This window comes from Danio rerio, chromosome 1, assembly GCF_052040795.2.
Source record: "Danio rerio strain M-AB ecotype USA chromosome 1, GRCz13ab, whole genome shotgun sequence".
NCBI lineage: Eukaryota > Metazoa > Chordata > Actinopteri > Cypriniformes > Danionidae > Danio > Danio rerio.
The window spans coordinates 51,173,639-51,189,119 of record NC_141021.1 but is presented as its reverse complement, the minus strand read 5'-3'; the positions used below and the strand labels follow the sequence as shown (position 1 = coordinate 51,189,119).

Below are 15,481 nucleotides of genomic sequence, written 5' to 3'. Positions count from 1 at the left end.
GAAAAATGTCTGTGTCAAAAGCATCCAAGTGTGTTTAGTGATTTGCAAATGACTGTGTGTAATGTTTTGCTAACAGTATGAAGCTATGTGCCTACAGTTGTGCAGATCTAGCCTTGTGTTTTGCTCCATGATTGTACGGTTTTGCTAATTGTAGGAAAAGTTTAATTTAGTGTGTTAGCAATCATGAAAAACTGTAACTGGGTATTAGGTATAAACTAGGCTATTATATTTATCTACAATACATTTGTTAACAGTAGTATAGCTGTAAATATTAGTCTTCAATAAATATGTTTAACAGGAGTTATAAATAAATAATCTTCAATAAATATGGACGGCAATGTTGCAGTATGGAAGAGGAAGCACGGAAGGGAGGAAGATTGGTAAACAGGAGACAGGGCATGGGATTTTTTTTATATATTGAAATGTACACATCACCAGAAAGCTGAATAAAACACTTTACATTTGTTGTATGGTTTTTATTAGGATAGGGCATATTTAGCTTTCTGTCTATCACTGTTTGGTGAATACAGTATGTTCATGTACTTTATAGCAATACCTCTGAAACAAATCAAACCCAGATTATATAAGTATTAGTCAGGTAGAAATTATACGAGTGTTTAAGATTGAGATCAGCAGTGTATAAATGAAGCAAACAGATTTATCTTGAATGAGGCGTGTGTGTTCTGTACGGTGTTAAAATTGTGTTTTGTTATAGTGTTGTAAAGTTTTGGATGAAGTGTTTCATTTTGCAAAAGGTCTGATGTGTTCTGCTGTTTGTGTGTGTGTGTGTGGAAATTGTGTGTAGTGTTTTGACAAAATGAGCCTTCATTTCAAAATTGTGCTCGAGCAATCAAAAAAAAAAAAACTGTAAATGAACATTGACTCACTTACAGTTTTTTTACACACAATTACTTGTACTTCAGACACAATGACTACAACATGTGACTGATGTACTAACCCCCTGAACCAATGCAGCTAAACTACAAGCACAATTCCTGCTTTACACTCAAACTGCAGGTTTAAAACACACTTTTTTTTCAAAACACAACACACAATTCTCTGCATTTGGCACAAATTTCATGCAGAAAATCTCTTGTTTTTACAAGGAACACACTGTCATTCACAATTGTAAAGTCAGTTGTCCTACTTTGTATACTAACTCATCACATGAGTAAACACCTGTCACACAGAATTGCAATTTAGAAATCAGAGCTCATCTGGTTCATAACTGGTTCACTGTCCGCTCATGTTTTTAGTTGTTTATCTCCTTCCATATTCTCCATTCCTTAATCCTATTAAAGATTTTTTTTCTGCTTGGGGATGGAAAGTGTATGCCGAAATATACAAGTAATTGTGTGTAAACAATTAAGAAAAACTGTAATAGTGACATTCTGCCACCTACTGGCGATTTTAGTTTTTAGTTTAGATGTAACATTTAAAGCAAATTTTAATTTTTTTAAATTATTTCAAATAACATTAGGCTATTCAACGTTTTAAGATTAAACATCACTGTTTTGGTTATTATTATGAATGGTTCAGGGTTTGGGTAATATTAGGAAATAATATGACAATTTAAAATAACGCTTTTCTATTTTAATATACTTATTTATTTATAAGATGCAAAGTACATTTTTTTGACACTATTATGTCGCATGATTTTTCAGTGTATTGTCAAAGTTGTGCTGTTAAATGTTTTTCTATGATATTTTTACAGGATTGATTGATGGAATCCTGGCAAATTATTATTCAAAATATAAATACTATCAATGTAACATTATTGCTGAATAAAAATATTAATTTTCTTTCAAAAAAGAAAGGAAACAAATGAAAAATAAATTATGTTATGTTTTTTTTATTTGTCAAAGAATCATAATATTGTTTTAAATGTAAAATAAAGAAGAAAGATGCTTTAAAAACAACACAATAATGGTTAATGTAATTTTCTATTTTTCTAATATTTTACAGCAAAAGTATCAGATCTAACAGTCGATAGTGGTCGATGAGTTGGTCATCACTGATTTGCTGTAGGCTACATTAAACATGTAAAAAATTAAAACACAATAAGACTCAAATGTAAAACAAATTAAAAAAGGATTTTACAAAACTAAACAACATGAATATATTAATAAACAACCTAAACTTTACCTCCGGAGACATTTGTTATTTTTGTTATACATTTTTTATACGTTTTAATGCTATCTTGAAAACAAATATCATTATATATTAACATATTTATATATAATTTGCACATAATTATTGTATATTGTATAAGTTAGCCGGCAAAAAGCAGACAGACGCACTAAAAACTGCTCAAATATATATATTTAAAAAAAAAGGTAGACGCAGACGTCATGTAACAAGTCAGACGTTGATGTCACGTCCATTGAGAGGAATGTATGAAGGGCAAGAAATTGTGCACTGCCTCACACACTGCACTGAGCCGTGTGAGCAGCGTGTTATGATACGTGTTAGCAAAAAAATAAATAAATAACTTCACTGCTACACGTGAATCACGCGTAACGTCTGGCTTGACACTTCACTGCCACACGTGATTTACGTGACGTCTACGTGACGTCAACGTGACGTCTACGTCACGTCTGCGTCTTAAATTGCATGGATTTAAAAGCAAAAAAAAATATTTTTCAAGACGTCAGTGAGACGTTCAGTGAGACGTTCGGTGAGACGAGTGCACGTTGCAGCGTCAGGTTAAAGAGCTCGGAGGAGCGCCATAGGTGCAGAGGGAGTGAGCGGGTGATAGGGACGTCACATCACTTCCCGCGCACGGCAGTTTAGAAAAATACGGACAAACAACTGTAAATGAACAGATACCATATTTACTGATGAGGAAAACGCATAAAAATGTAAAAAATCATTAGGTAAATGCTTGTTTGAATTACATTTAACCACTCATAGCTCGGTTTGATCTTAATGAAATAAAGTCTGATCTTATTAACAATATTAACCGTAATTCGCTGCTGTACTTTCCATGGGCACTTCATACAAGACAAAAATCATTTTAAATAACGATAAAAAGGTAATAAAGCAGTCTTTTAACTAAAATATTGTTATATGTTTTATTAATCGTACTTACCAGGGAAAAAACAGAGGAAGAAATATGTCCGGATGTCCATCAAACGCTGTCTGAGCTGCGATCCCCTTCCCACAATGCAATTCGAAAATGTATATAAACGGAAAAACACCCGTAATACGTGTATACGGAAAAAAATCTGTTAAAATATACAGTCATTTAACTGTTATTTTACAGATTTTTTTTACAGTGTAGATATATATATACTTGTAATAAATGGCTTACTGTTGGCTGAAAAAAACCTATTTCACAATGTCACATGAGTAGCACTATAAGTTTACAGGCATGCAGCTGCATAGTGTGTGTATGTTTGTCACGGATTCACACTTTATGAGAGTGAACTCATAATAGCTAACAGCTAAACAGAGTTTACCCTCCATCCCCGAGGACATCTTGTGTACTTTCATGTTTCAAGGACCCGCATTCAGGATCTCTGGCCCCTGCAAAAAGGCACAATTTAAAAAGTAAAACATTAAACACCCACTTGTCAGAAGTACAGCCTCTCCTGGCCTGCAAAGCTGATGATAAACGCTGGAAGCTAGTGTCAGCTAAACCAAGGTTGCAATTCAGATCATTTGTGTAGGATTGTGTAGCTTTTGCTGTTGACACTGAGGGGTGAATTAAAGTGTCATTTTATACAGTAAACTGGATTGTGTTCATTTAGAAAGAGTGTATTTTAGCTTAGCGACTAAACGTTAGCACGACAAACCAATTAGCTTTCACTCTATGAAAACTTAACCATCATTCATTATTCATTCTATCATCATTTACTCTCTTTTCATTTGTAACACACCTTTTTTCTGTAAAATGTCTGTTTTCTTTTTTTTTCCAAAACCAAGGTTGCGATTCAGATCATTTGTGTAGGATTGTGTAGCTTTTAGCTTTAACTGTTGACACTGAGGGGTGAAGTCAAGTGTAATTTTATACAGTAATTAAACTGGATTGTGTCCATTTAGCGTCTTTTAGCTTAGCGACTGAACATTAGCATCACAAATCAGCTAGCTTTCGCTCTATAGAAACTGTAGCATTAGATAATCATTAAAGTGACAGTTCAATCAATAAAGATATTTCTATCCTCATTTACTCTCTTGCCATTTGTCACAAACCTGTTTTTCTATAAGTACATAATTTGATTAAAGATCTTGTAATTTTGAAGCATTAACGCCTAAACCAAGATTCAGATCATTTGTGTGGGATTGTGTAGCTTTTAGCTTTAGCCGTTGACACTGAGGGCTGAAGTAAAGTGTAATTTTATACACTAAGTAAACTGGATTGTGTTCATTTAGAACGAGTGACTTTTAGCTTAGCCTCTAAACGTTAGCATCGCAAACCAGGTAGTATTCACTCTATGGAAATTTAAGAATTAGTTAATCATTAAAGTGACAGTTCACTCAAAAAGGATAATTCTGTCATCATTTACTGTCCTTTCACCTGTCACAAACCTGTTGGAGCTTATTAATTAATTTTTTAATTAAACAAGTTATTTGAAAAAATCGTATAAAATGGTAACAATTTGCTGCATCTGAAATCGCCTACTACTGAGTAGGTACTGTATTTTAATTTAAACGTTCCACTTGGCCATTAGAAAAGTATGTTTTATGTAGTATGAATGTACTACATGTATGAATGGAACTCGGGCATACTACATTTGCCATTTTGTCATCATCACATGACCTACCTGCGTCACTTCACTCCTATACAATTCTCTCGCAGTGCCTCATGGGATAGCGTAGTGTCCATCCAATGCGCACTTCAGAATCTCGCCAAAAGTAGTAAATCATCCAGGTACTCCTCCATACTGTTTTTCTAATTCTATGAATTTGAACATGCTACTCGGCTCGCATACTACTTTTAGCGTCCTATATAGTATGGAAGTATGCGATGCAGCTATTGACTTCCATTCTGTTTTTTTTTTCTTTCAAGTCAATTTTATCATTCTTCAGCATGTCTTCTTTTGTGTTCAACAGAATAAATACGCTTGTTAAGGATTGGAACACTTGAGGTTAAGTTAATAGTTAGAAAAATATTTTTGGGTGAACTGTCCCTTTAGTCCTTTTAACATATATTGTAAACTGTTAACAATTCTTACTTTCTATGCATATGTGAATTATTGTTGAGCAAGCTGTATGAAGTTATAGTTTAAGTAAAATTACTTTTTGTTTGTTTTATACTATGAACTACTGATATCAATTTCCCCCAAATAAATCAAAAACCAAAAGAAAATAAATGAAATTAAGTCAGATTAAATTAAAATTGGTTTGTTTTATATATGAACTACTGATAACAATTTCCCCAAAATAATGAAATAAAACAAAACTAAAAATTAAAATAAATAAAATAAATTTAATTTAATTTAATTTAATTTAATTTAATTTAATTTAATTTAATTTAATTTAATTTAATTTAATTTAATTTAATTTAATTCATTTTCTTTTCGGCTTAATCCTTTTATTAATCGGGGATCGCCAAAGCGAAATGAACGCGCCAACTTATCCAGCATGTTTTACGCAGCGGATTCCCTTTCAGCTGCAACCCAGCTCTGGGAAACACCCATACTCTCTCACTCACACACATATACTTTGGACCATTTAGCTTACCCAATTCACCTATAGCGCATATCTTTGGACTGTGGGGGGAAACCGGAGCACCCGGAGGAAACCCATGCAAACAAGGGGAGAACATGCAAACTCCACACTGAAATACCAACTGACTCAGCCGGGGCTCGAACCAGCGACCATCTTGTTGTGAGGCGACAATGCTATTTACTGTGCCACCGCATCGCCGCTTAAATTAAATTAAATCAAAAATTTAATTAAAATGTTTAAACAAGCACATTTAAAAATAGTTCTCTCTCTCTCTCTCTCTCACTCTCTTTCTCATTCTTTAATTCATGATTCAATTTCGTGAGATTTCTGAAGCTGTAGCAGTTTTTGTTCGCTGCTAATGTAAAAATGCAATACATTCTCCTTTATGAAACGATCTGGGCAGCCTGAATGAAATCTGCAGAGGAAACACTCAGTGATGGACTAACTGAGAAGGAAATAAAGATGAACATCTGTTCGCCCCCCGGCATCATTTCCAAATGCCTGCAATGAATCGCAGAGAGAACTGAGAGGTGATATATACATAGGTAGGTCAACAAAGAGAGGAAGAGAGCCCAATGCACTTGTTTGCACACCATATTCTAGCTCAGAAAAAGATTAAACGGACAACGGTTTCTTTATTTTAAGAATTCATTTATTATTTGGTTTAATATTAATAAGAAGGATCAGCATGCATTCCCATTAATGAGTGTAAGAATCTTATGATGCTTTCATTTTATCTTAGTTCAAAGTGTTGTTCAGAGCGCTGGCCCACACAGCAGTGGCAGTGAAGGGATTTTATAAAAGCTTTCCGTCTTTATGTCAGCCTGCTTTGTAGATGATACGTGAACATAATGATCGTATTAGATTTTGTACCAATCTATGAGCAGCACACTAGTAAAAACCTTTGAAATAATTTAATTTAATTTATTTTAATTTAATTTAATTTAATTTAATTTAATTTAATTTAATTTAATTTAATTTAATTTAATTTAATTTAATTTAATTTAATTTAATTTAATTTTTAAATAACTTTTATTTTATAATTATTTTGTAATTATTTTATTACTATTATAAGTAGTAGTATAGGAGTAGTGCAAGTATTATATTGTAAACATGAAAATATTTCATTTATTCATTCATTCATTTTCTTTTCGGCTTAGTCCCTTTATTAATCCGGGGTCGCTAAAGTGGAATAAACCACCAACTTATTCAGCATTTGTTTCCAGCCGCAACCCATCACTGAGAAACAACCACACACACCCATTCACACACACATACACTATAGACAATTTAGCCTACCCAAGTCACCTGTACCACATGTTTTTGGACTTGTGGGGGAAACCGGAGCACCCGGAGGAAACCCACACTGACACGGTGTCACACTGACACACTGGCACAGGCGAGGCTCAAACCATCAACCTTCTTGCTGTGAGGCGAACGCTCTACCCACTGCGCCAACATGTTGCTTGAAAATACATTTTTTTATTTAACACTGTGGTCATAAAAGGATGGACACGGTCAGAAGCAATATTCAGGAGGCAGTGGTGTTGACACGATGCTCAATTGGCACTAATGGGCCCAAAGTTTGTCAAGAACATATCTCCCAGTTCCACACCATTACACTACCACCAACAGCCTGAAGCATTGATACAAGGCAGGATGGATCCATGCTTTCATGTTGTTGATACCAAATTCTGACCCTACCATCTAAATGTTGCAGCAGAAATCGATACTCATCAGACCAGGCAACGTTTTTCTACTCTTCTATTGTCACCCGGTGTGGTCTTCTGCTGCTGTAGCCCATCCACCTCAAAAAGGACGTGTCATGCATTTAGAGATGATAAAGATGGCGCCGAGCATGGCCGCCGTGTTGCGAGCTCCTAGCAAACTAAGCTTTTCATCAGCAGCATACGTGCTGTTGATGATCTGACAATAAAAGTGATTTGATTTGATTTGATTCTGCATACCTCAGTTGTAACAAGTGATCATTTGAGTTACTGTTGTCTTTCTATTGGCTCCAGCTAGTCTAATCATTCTCCTCTGACCTCTGGCATCAACAAGGCATTTGCGCCAACAGAACTGCCGCTCACTAGATATTTTCTCTTTATCTTTTTTTCCATTCTACGTACACCCTGGAGATGATTGTGTGTGAAAATCCCAGTAGATCAGCAGTTTCTGAAATACTCAGACCAGCCTGTCTGGCACTAATAACCATGCCACGTTCAAATTCACTTAAATCACCTTTCTTTCACATTTTGATGATTAGTTTGAACTGCAGCAGATTGTCTTGGTCAAGTCTAGATGCCTAAATTTATTTATTTGCTGCCATGTGATTGGCTGATTAGAAATTTATATATATATATATATATATATATATATATATATATATATATATATATATATATATATATATATATATATATATATATATATATATATATATATATATATATATATATATATGGACGGACGGACGGACAGATAGATAGATATTTATAGAAAGACAGAGAGAGAGATTTTCTAAATGTATTAATATGTATTAATATGTAAAGACATTCTAAGCATGATAAAACAATCAAACAAACAAACAAATGTTATGCTTTTTGACCAAGTAATTATAGTTAATATGACACTTTTCCCCCCAAGAAAGCTTATTTTACATTTATAACAAATTTGTCATTGTAACCCATTGTGTTGTTTTTGGCTTTCAAACAAGAACATTTGTTTGTTTGTTTGTTTGTTTGTTTGTTTGTTTGTTGGTTCGTTTGTTTGTTTGTTTGTTTGTTTGTTTGTTTGTTTGTTTGTTTGTTTGTTTGTTTGTTTGTTTGTTTGTTTGTTTGTTTTTGTAGTGAAAGCGAGTTCCGGTGTTGAAATTTTCTTCAAAATATTATCGTCTTCAAAAGAAAGTCACACTACTACCGGCGAAAAGTCCATAAACCATATTCAAATGTCATAATTTCATCAGCATTTCACTGCCTCAATGTGAGCAAGTGATTCATGAACTATCAAATCGCAATGACTGACCACTCAGCGCCATGTCTTCAGCCCAAATGCCATGAATTACCCGTCTCTTCTGCATCCTCTTCCCCATGCCTCAAATCACCGCTTGTTAACTCTTCTCTTGGGCAGACTCTCAATCACACGGGAGACCTTTGCTTGGTTTACTCAAGTCCGCGCCTGACATTTCTCATTCTCATATGAAGACTTCACATTTTCCCTCATCGGTGGAAGTCTCTGCCTTCCTGACCTTTCTCCTCCCCAAGCTTTAATTAGGCCTGACCGACTCTCCGTTTTTACCCGCCGATCAGCTTTACCCTGCTGACAAGCTGCTGTACGACCGCGCATGTGTCTTTGGGAAGATAATTGCCAGATAACAGGGGCTGATCTTTTTCAGGGGGGGAAGAAACGTACTTGTGTTTTCATGTCGAGCGAGAATGAAAGGAAATGCACATACAAAGAGAATAAGAGATGAAAGTACATTATAGGCGATAGTCTTGTGTCTTAGCATCAAATATTAACGCTGTCTTTCTGCCTTGACATTTGTTTCTTCATTCTTTCGTTTTGTAATATCACTTATGTTATCTGATGCTTTAGAATTTATAGGACACTTAAAAAAAGTTATTTTTTGGCATTTTTACAACTTTTATTTCTGCTTCTCAAATGTGATTGGCTGAGACCTCACTGTAACTCTTAACTTGTGTCTCAGAGCATCCTTACCATGGACACTTATTCTGGAATCCACTGCAGTGTTGTTTAACTCTATTAATTAGATTAAACGTGGTCAAAAAATGGTATGTGATTAGTTTTGGGCATATCCTTTATTTATTTATTTATTTATTTATTTATTTATTTATTTATTTATTTATTTATTTATTTATTTATTTATTTATTTATTTATTTATTTATTTATTTATTTATTTATTTATTTATCTGTTTGTTTGTTTGTTTATTTGTTTGTTTATTTATTTGTTTATTTATTTGTTTGTTTATGTGTTTACTTCATTTGATTCATGATTTCTTTTCTTTTTTCTCTTTTTTTTTATGTTTCTTACCATGGGCACTAATTCTGGAATCAACTGCAGTGTTGTTTATCTCTATTAAATAAGGTTAAATGTGAAAAATATGATACATGATTAGTTTTGAGTATATTCCTTACTTATTTGTTTGTTTGTTTGTTTGTTTGTTTGTTTGTTTAGCTATTTATTTATTTTAGTTTATTTTCATTTTTGATTCCTTTTTTTTTTTTTTTTTTTTTTTGCTTTCTTGTGTCTTTTTGTGTTTTTTCCATGGACACTAATTCTGGAATCCACTGCAGTGTTGTTTATCTCTATTAAATAAGGTTATTTGTGGTAAATATGATGTATGATTAGTTTTGACTATATTTATTATTTATTTATTTGTTTATTTGTGTGTGTATTTAATTTTATTTTATTTTTATCTATTTTTATTTTTTATCCATTTATTTTATTTTGTTTTGTTTTGTTTTATTTTATTCATTTTTTAGTTGTCTTTAGTCTTTTTTGTGTTTCTTACGATGGACATCTGGAATCCACTGCAGTGTTGTTTATCTTGTTTATCTATATTATTTATAATCCTTATTTATTTATTTATTTAGTTAGTTAGTTAGTTAGTCAGTGAGTTGGTTAGTTATTTACTTATTTAGTTATCTGTTTTTTAATGATCTGCTTTTCTTTCTGCCTTGACATTTGTTTCTTCATTATTTTGTTTTGTAATATCACTTATGTTGTGTGATGCTTTAGAATTTATATAGGACACTTAAAAAAAGTTTTTTTTTTTCTTTTTTATTGGCATTTTTACAACTTTTCTTTCTGCTTCCACAATATGATTGGCTGAGACCTCACTGTAACTCTTAACTTGTGTCTCAGAGCATCCTTACCATGGACACTAATCCTGGAATCTGCTACAGTGTTGTTAGTCTCTGTTAAATATGGTTAATTCAAAGTGGTTCTCTCCTAAAACTGCTGCCCCCGTGTTCAAACCCTGGAAAAGCAGAAGAAAATGAATGAATGAATGAATGAATGAATGAATGAAAGAATGAACGAACGAACGAACGAACGAACGAACAAACGAACAAACGAACAAACAAATTATATTAATATACTGTATATATTATTATATAATTAGTTTTTGTTGTCCAATGACACAATTTTTTATTTTAATCACCTGTTATATGTTTTAGAAAAAAAAAATTGACTAAGGGCAATGATTACTTTTAGAACTTTATCCAAACTATATCAAAACATCTATTCTTCTTTTTTCAGTTCATATATATATGTATATAAACCCAATAATGTATGTTTATCACTGCAAAATAACTATGGCACTAAGCGCTGTTAAATTACTGTTGTTTATTTATTTATACATCCATCCATCTGTCCGTCCATCTATCCATGCATTTATGTATGTATTTAATTTTGGACACTTGTAACACACTTTTAGTACTGTTATGCGGTTCTATAACAGCACTGGTACAGTACTCATTTCCCATTTGATATTGCTCAAATTTAGTTTATTCAAATTATTATTAGAATTTTTTTATTTACACCCTTGTAACACTTATAGCACTGAATGAATTTATTTCTGCACTGCTACTTACATGATATTGCTCAGAAATTATTTAATTATTCATTTCGAACTGTTCAGTTGAAAGTGTTTAGCGTGACCAAGCACTAGTTCTTCTGTTGCATCACTGTGAAAATAAAAGCCCTTCTGGGACCTGTACTGCAAGAAAGATATTTTATTTACAATGCTGAATGCACTGTAAGTTTTGCAGTAAGGGCGTTCAATTAATTCCCATACAAGTGCTGAAGTGCCTCATAATCAGTTCTGCTTGTCGCCTGGCAACCTTATGAGTGTCCTCTCCATGTGCAAAGACAAACCCTAAAACTGAGCCATCAGCACAATCTTTCTGTCAGACAGGGAGATAAAAATTTGAACATTTCTCTGATTTTCTGTGCGTTTTTAATCGCTTTGACCTTCAGCAACAGCTGTAAACTGTGTGTACTGTGTCTCAGCCACTAGATGGAGGTTATTCTTCAGTGTAGAAAGTGGAGAGGGAGTGTGGGTGACACTGATTTACTACCCTTGCTTGTTCTGATGAGAGGAAAAAGGGGCATTTTTCACTTAAGCACTGAGGTTTTTTATTTTTGTATATAGCAGTCAGCATGTCTTAAAAGGGTCCTATTATACCCTTTTTTGCAATAATATTTTGTTTTGTTTTGTCTTGTCAGCAAGAAAGTTTTCGCTGTTTCGAGTCCCGGCTGGGTCAGTTGGCTTTTCTGTGTAGAGTTTGCATGTTCTCCCTAGGTAGGCATGGGTTTCCTCCGGGTGCTCCGGTTTTATGTGCTATAGGTGAATTGGGCTAGCTAAATTGTCTGTAGTGTATGTGTGTAAATGAGTGTGAATGGATGTTTCCCAGTACTGGATTGCAGCTGGAATCTGCTGTGTGCAACATGTGCTGGTAAAGTTGGGCGGTTCATTCCACTGTGGTGAACTCTGATAAATAAATTAACTCAGTTGAAGGAAAATTAATGTTTGTTTTGTTTTGTTTTGTTTTTTTTTTTGTTTTTTTTTTTGCTTTGTTTTTTTTTTTTTTTTGGCGACATAGTGGCTCAGTGGTTAGCACTGTCACCTAACAGCAAGAAGGTTGTCGCTGGTTCGAGTCCCGGCTGGGTCAGTTGGGATTTATGTGTGGAGTTTGCATGTTCTTTCCATGTTTGTGTGGGTTTCCTCCGGGTGCTCAGGTTTCCAACACAGTCCACAGACATGTGCTATAGGTGAATTGGGTAAGCTAAATTGTCCGTAGTGTATGTGTGTAAATGAGTGTGAATGGATATTTCCCAGTACTGGATAACAGCTGGAATCCGCTGTGTGCAACATGTGCTGGTGAAGTTGGCCGGTTCATTCCACTGTAGTGAACTCTGATAAATAAATAAACTCAGCTGAAGGAAAATTAATGTTTGTTTTGTTTTTTGTTTTGTTTTTTGGTTTTGTTTTGTTTTGTTTTGTTTTGTTTTGTTTTGTTTTGTTTTGTTTTGTTTTGTTTTGTTTTGTTTTGTTTTGTTTTGTTTTGTTTTGTTTTGTTTTGTTTTGTTTTGTTTTGTTTTGTTTTGGCGACATAGTGGCTCAGTGGTTAGCACTGTCACCTAACAGCAAGAAGGTTGTCGCTGGTTCGAGTCCCGGCTGGGTCAGTTGGGATTTCTGTGTGGAGTTTGCATGTTCTTTCCATGTTTGTGTGGGTTTCCTCCGGGTGCTCAGGTTTCCAACACAGTCCACAGACATGCGCTATAGGTGAATTGAATAAGCTTAATTGTCCGTCCTGTATGTGTGCGAATGAGAGAATCCGCTGTGTAAAACATATGCAGGTTAAGTTGGTGGTTCATTCTTCTCTGATGAACTCAAGCGATTTGCATGTTGGATCAACTGGATCAAAATCGCAAAACGCTAAATAAATTGCATGAGACTGGTTGATTTGTACTGGAATAAACTATTAGGAGCCCTAATGCTGCGTTCACACCAGATGCAGATGAAGTGTCAAGCATGAGTGATTTACATGTTAAGTCAATGCAAATACGCGAATGAGGCGGCACATATAACGTGATTTGCGCAAATGAAGTGGCGCGAATATCTGTTGAAGTTTAGATTTTTCAACTCTAGCGATTTGTGCGTTAAACGTGTCAAATTGGCAGAAATGCTTGCACCACTTTATTTGCGCAAATTGCGTTATTTGTGCCGCCTCATTCGCACGAATCGTGCCGCAGAATGTCTATTCGTGTATTTGCATTGACTTAACATATAAACCACTCGCACTTGACACTTCATCCACATCTGGTGTGAACGCAGCATTAGTGCTCCTAATAGTTTATTCCAATACAAAACAATCAGTTTCATGCAATTTATTTAGCATTTTGTGAATTTGATGTGGTTGACGCAAAAATCGCTCTAGTTGTAAATCTGAACTTCAGCAGACATTCGTGCCACGTTTACCAATCAGGAGCTTTCTCTTATATGGGGCGTGATTATGACATAGCACCTGTTGCCTTTTCCTCTTGCTGACATCGGACAGCAGCTCATCAAACTGGGCTCGGCTCAGTCTGAAGCACCACTGAAACCTGATGTAGGTACAGTTTCTGGAAGAGTTGATGAACTTGTCGAGCTAGGTTCACCTCTAAAAGGATCTAGTGGACACGGCGCTAAAAGATTATACACTGTTTTTTAGCCTTCCTAAAGCAAATACACAGCTATTCTCTTAATAAAATCCATGTTAGCAATTTAGCAACAGAGCTACAGTCACCGGGCAGACAGAAGCTTTATACACGTCTATTGTGAATAGAATTTGATGTGTAAATTAAGCAAGTAAACTCAAAATGTTCACATGTACATTTAAGTGCTAAAATTGTGATTTATTCAGTCATTCCGCATCTGATGTGAACACAGCATTTAAACTAAATTCATGCTTCTTTATGACTATACATTTTTAAAGACTCTTGAATATGAGTGAATAGGAATTAAAGTCCAATTCAAGTTTATTTCTATTGCACTTTTCACAATAATTGTCATTAAAAAGCAATAAATACCATTCTTTAGTCTGTAGTCTGTGCTTTAAAATCAGTTATTATTGAGATTACAATTTTTAATAGAAAATTCACCCTCTTTTTCCACAATGTAAATTTAATTTATTTTAATGTAATTTGATTTTTAGAATTTAATTTAATTTAATTTAATTTAATTTAATTTAATTTTTTTATTATTATTTTATTTGATTTTTATTATGTTTTATTATTTTATTTAATGTTTTTTTTTTTACTTATTTTTTAAAAAAAGCTTTTGGAACAAAAAAGAAGACTTAATTTTGGAAAAAACTATTACTCCCCCCCCCCCTATTTTTATGGTATTTTATTTTATTTAAATATTTTTTATTTTATTTTATTTTATCTTGTTTTGTTTTGTTTTGTTTTGTTTTAAAAAGCTTTTGATAAAAAAAGAGAAAAATTTTAATTTAAGGAAAAACATCACTTAAAAAATTGCAAAGACAATTTTAATTAAGATTCATAAAAAATTAAAAATAAAAAACAGTTTGCAGACTAGCAAAACACCCACAGTTACACACACACAAGCATGCACACACACATGCACTCCTCTCCAATAAGAGCAGTGAGTTTATCCCAGCACCCCAATCTCCCCCGACAGCCTTAAATAACAGCACCTTGGATGTTTTCTGAACACCTTGAACACTCACCTGGGACCCGACACAGCATTTCACCCTAATTGGTCAGTTCTCCCGTGAGCAAACAACAGCCTTGGTTAATAAGGCAATATGGACGGGTTCACCACCTGCATCCTTAATAACAGCACAATGAAAAAAAGAGAAAAACACACTGCGGAGAGTTCAGATTTTAGCTCTCAGATCTGTGGCATCAGCAAGGGAGGAAAAGTACCTTGGCGCTCAGTCATTCATGTTTTAGATGAGAAAAATGTATTCAAATGAATAAAGAGCAGCCCACCTGTGCAAACGCTACAAAACACTGTTGGGGAGATTCGTGTGTGTGTGTGTGTGTGTGTGTGTGTGTGTGGGAAAGCACTGAAAGGCCAAACAGCTTGCTTTACAGTTTTTTTAATGATGTTTAGTCATCAGAGAAAGAGAGGGAGAGAGAGAGAAAGTGTGTGTGTGTGTGTGTGCGTGTGTGTGTGTGTGTGTGTGTGTGTGTGTGTGTGTGTGTGTGTCTGCATGGGTTTAAATAAAGCCTGTAAAACTATATAAAAAAATTATATATATATAAATATATAT

The 15,481-nt window shown here is 34.1% G+C and overlaps 1 protein-coding gene across 2 annotated transcripts in view; it reads left to right on the top strand.

The window, feature by feature from the left end:
* The window catches only part of sorcs1 (sortilin-related VPS10 domain containing receptor 1), a 346,560-nt gene that overhangs the window by 216,362 nt on the left and 114,717 nt on the right, over positions 1-15,481 (top strand). The gene's annotated exons all lie outside the window — the stretch shown is intronic.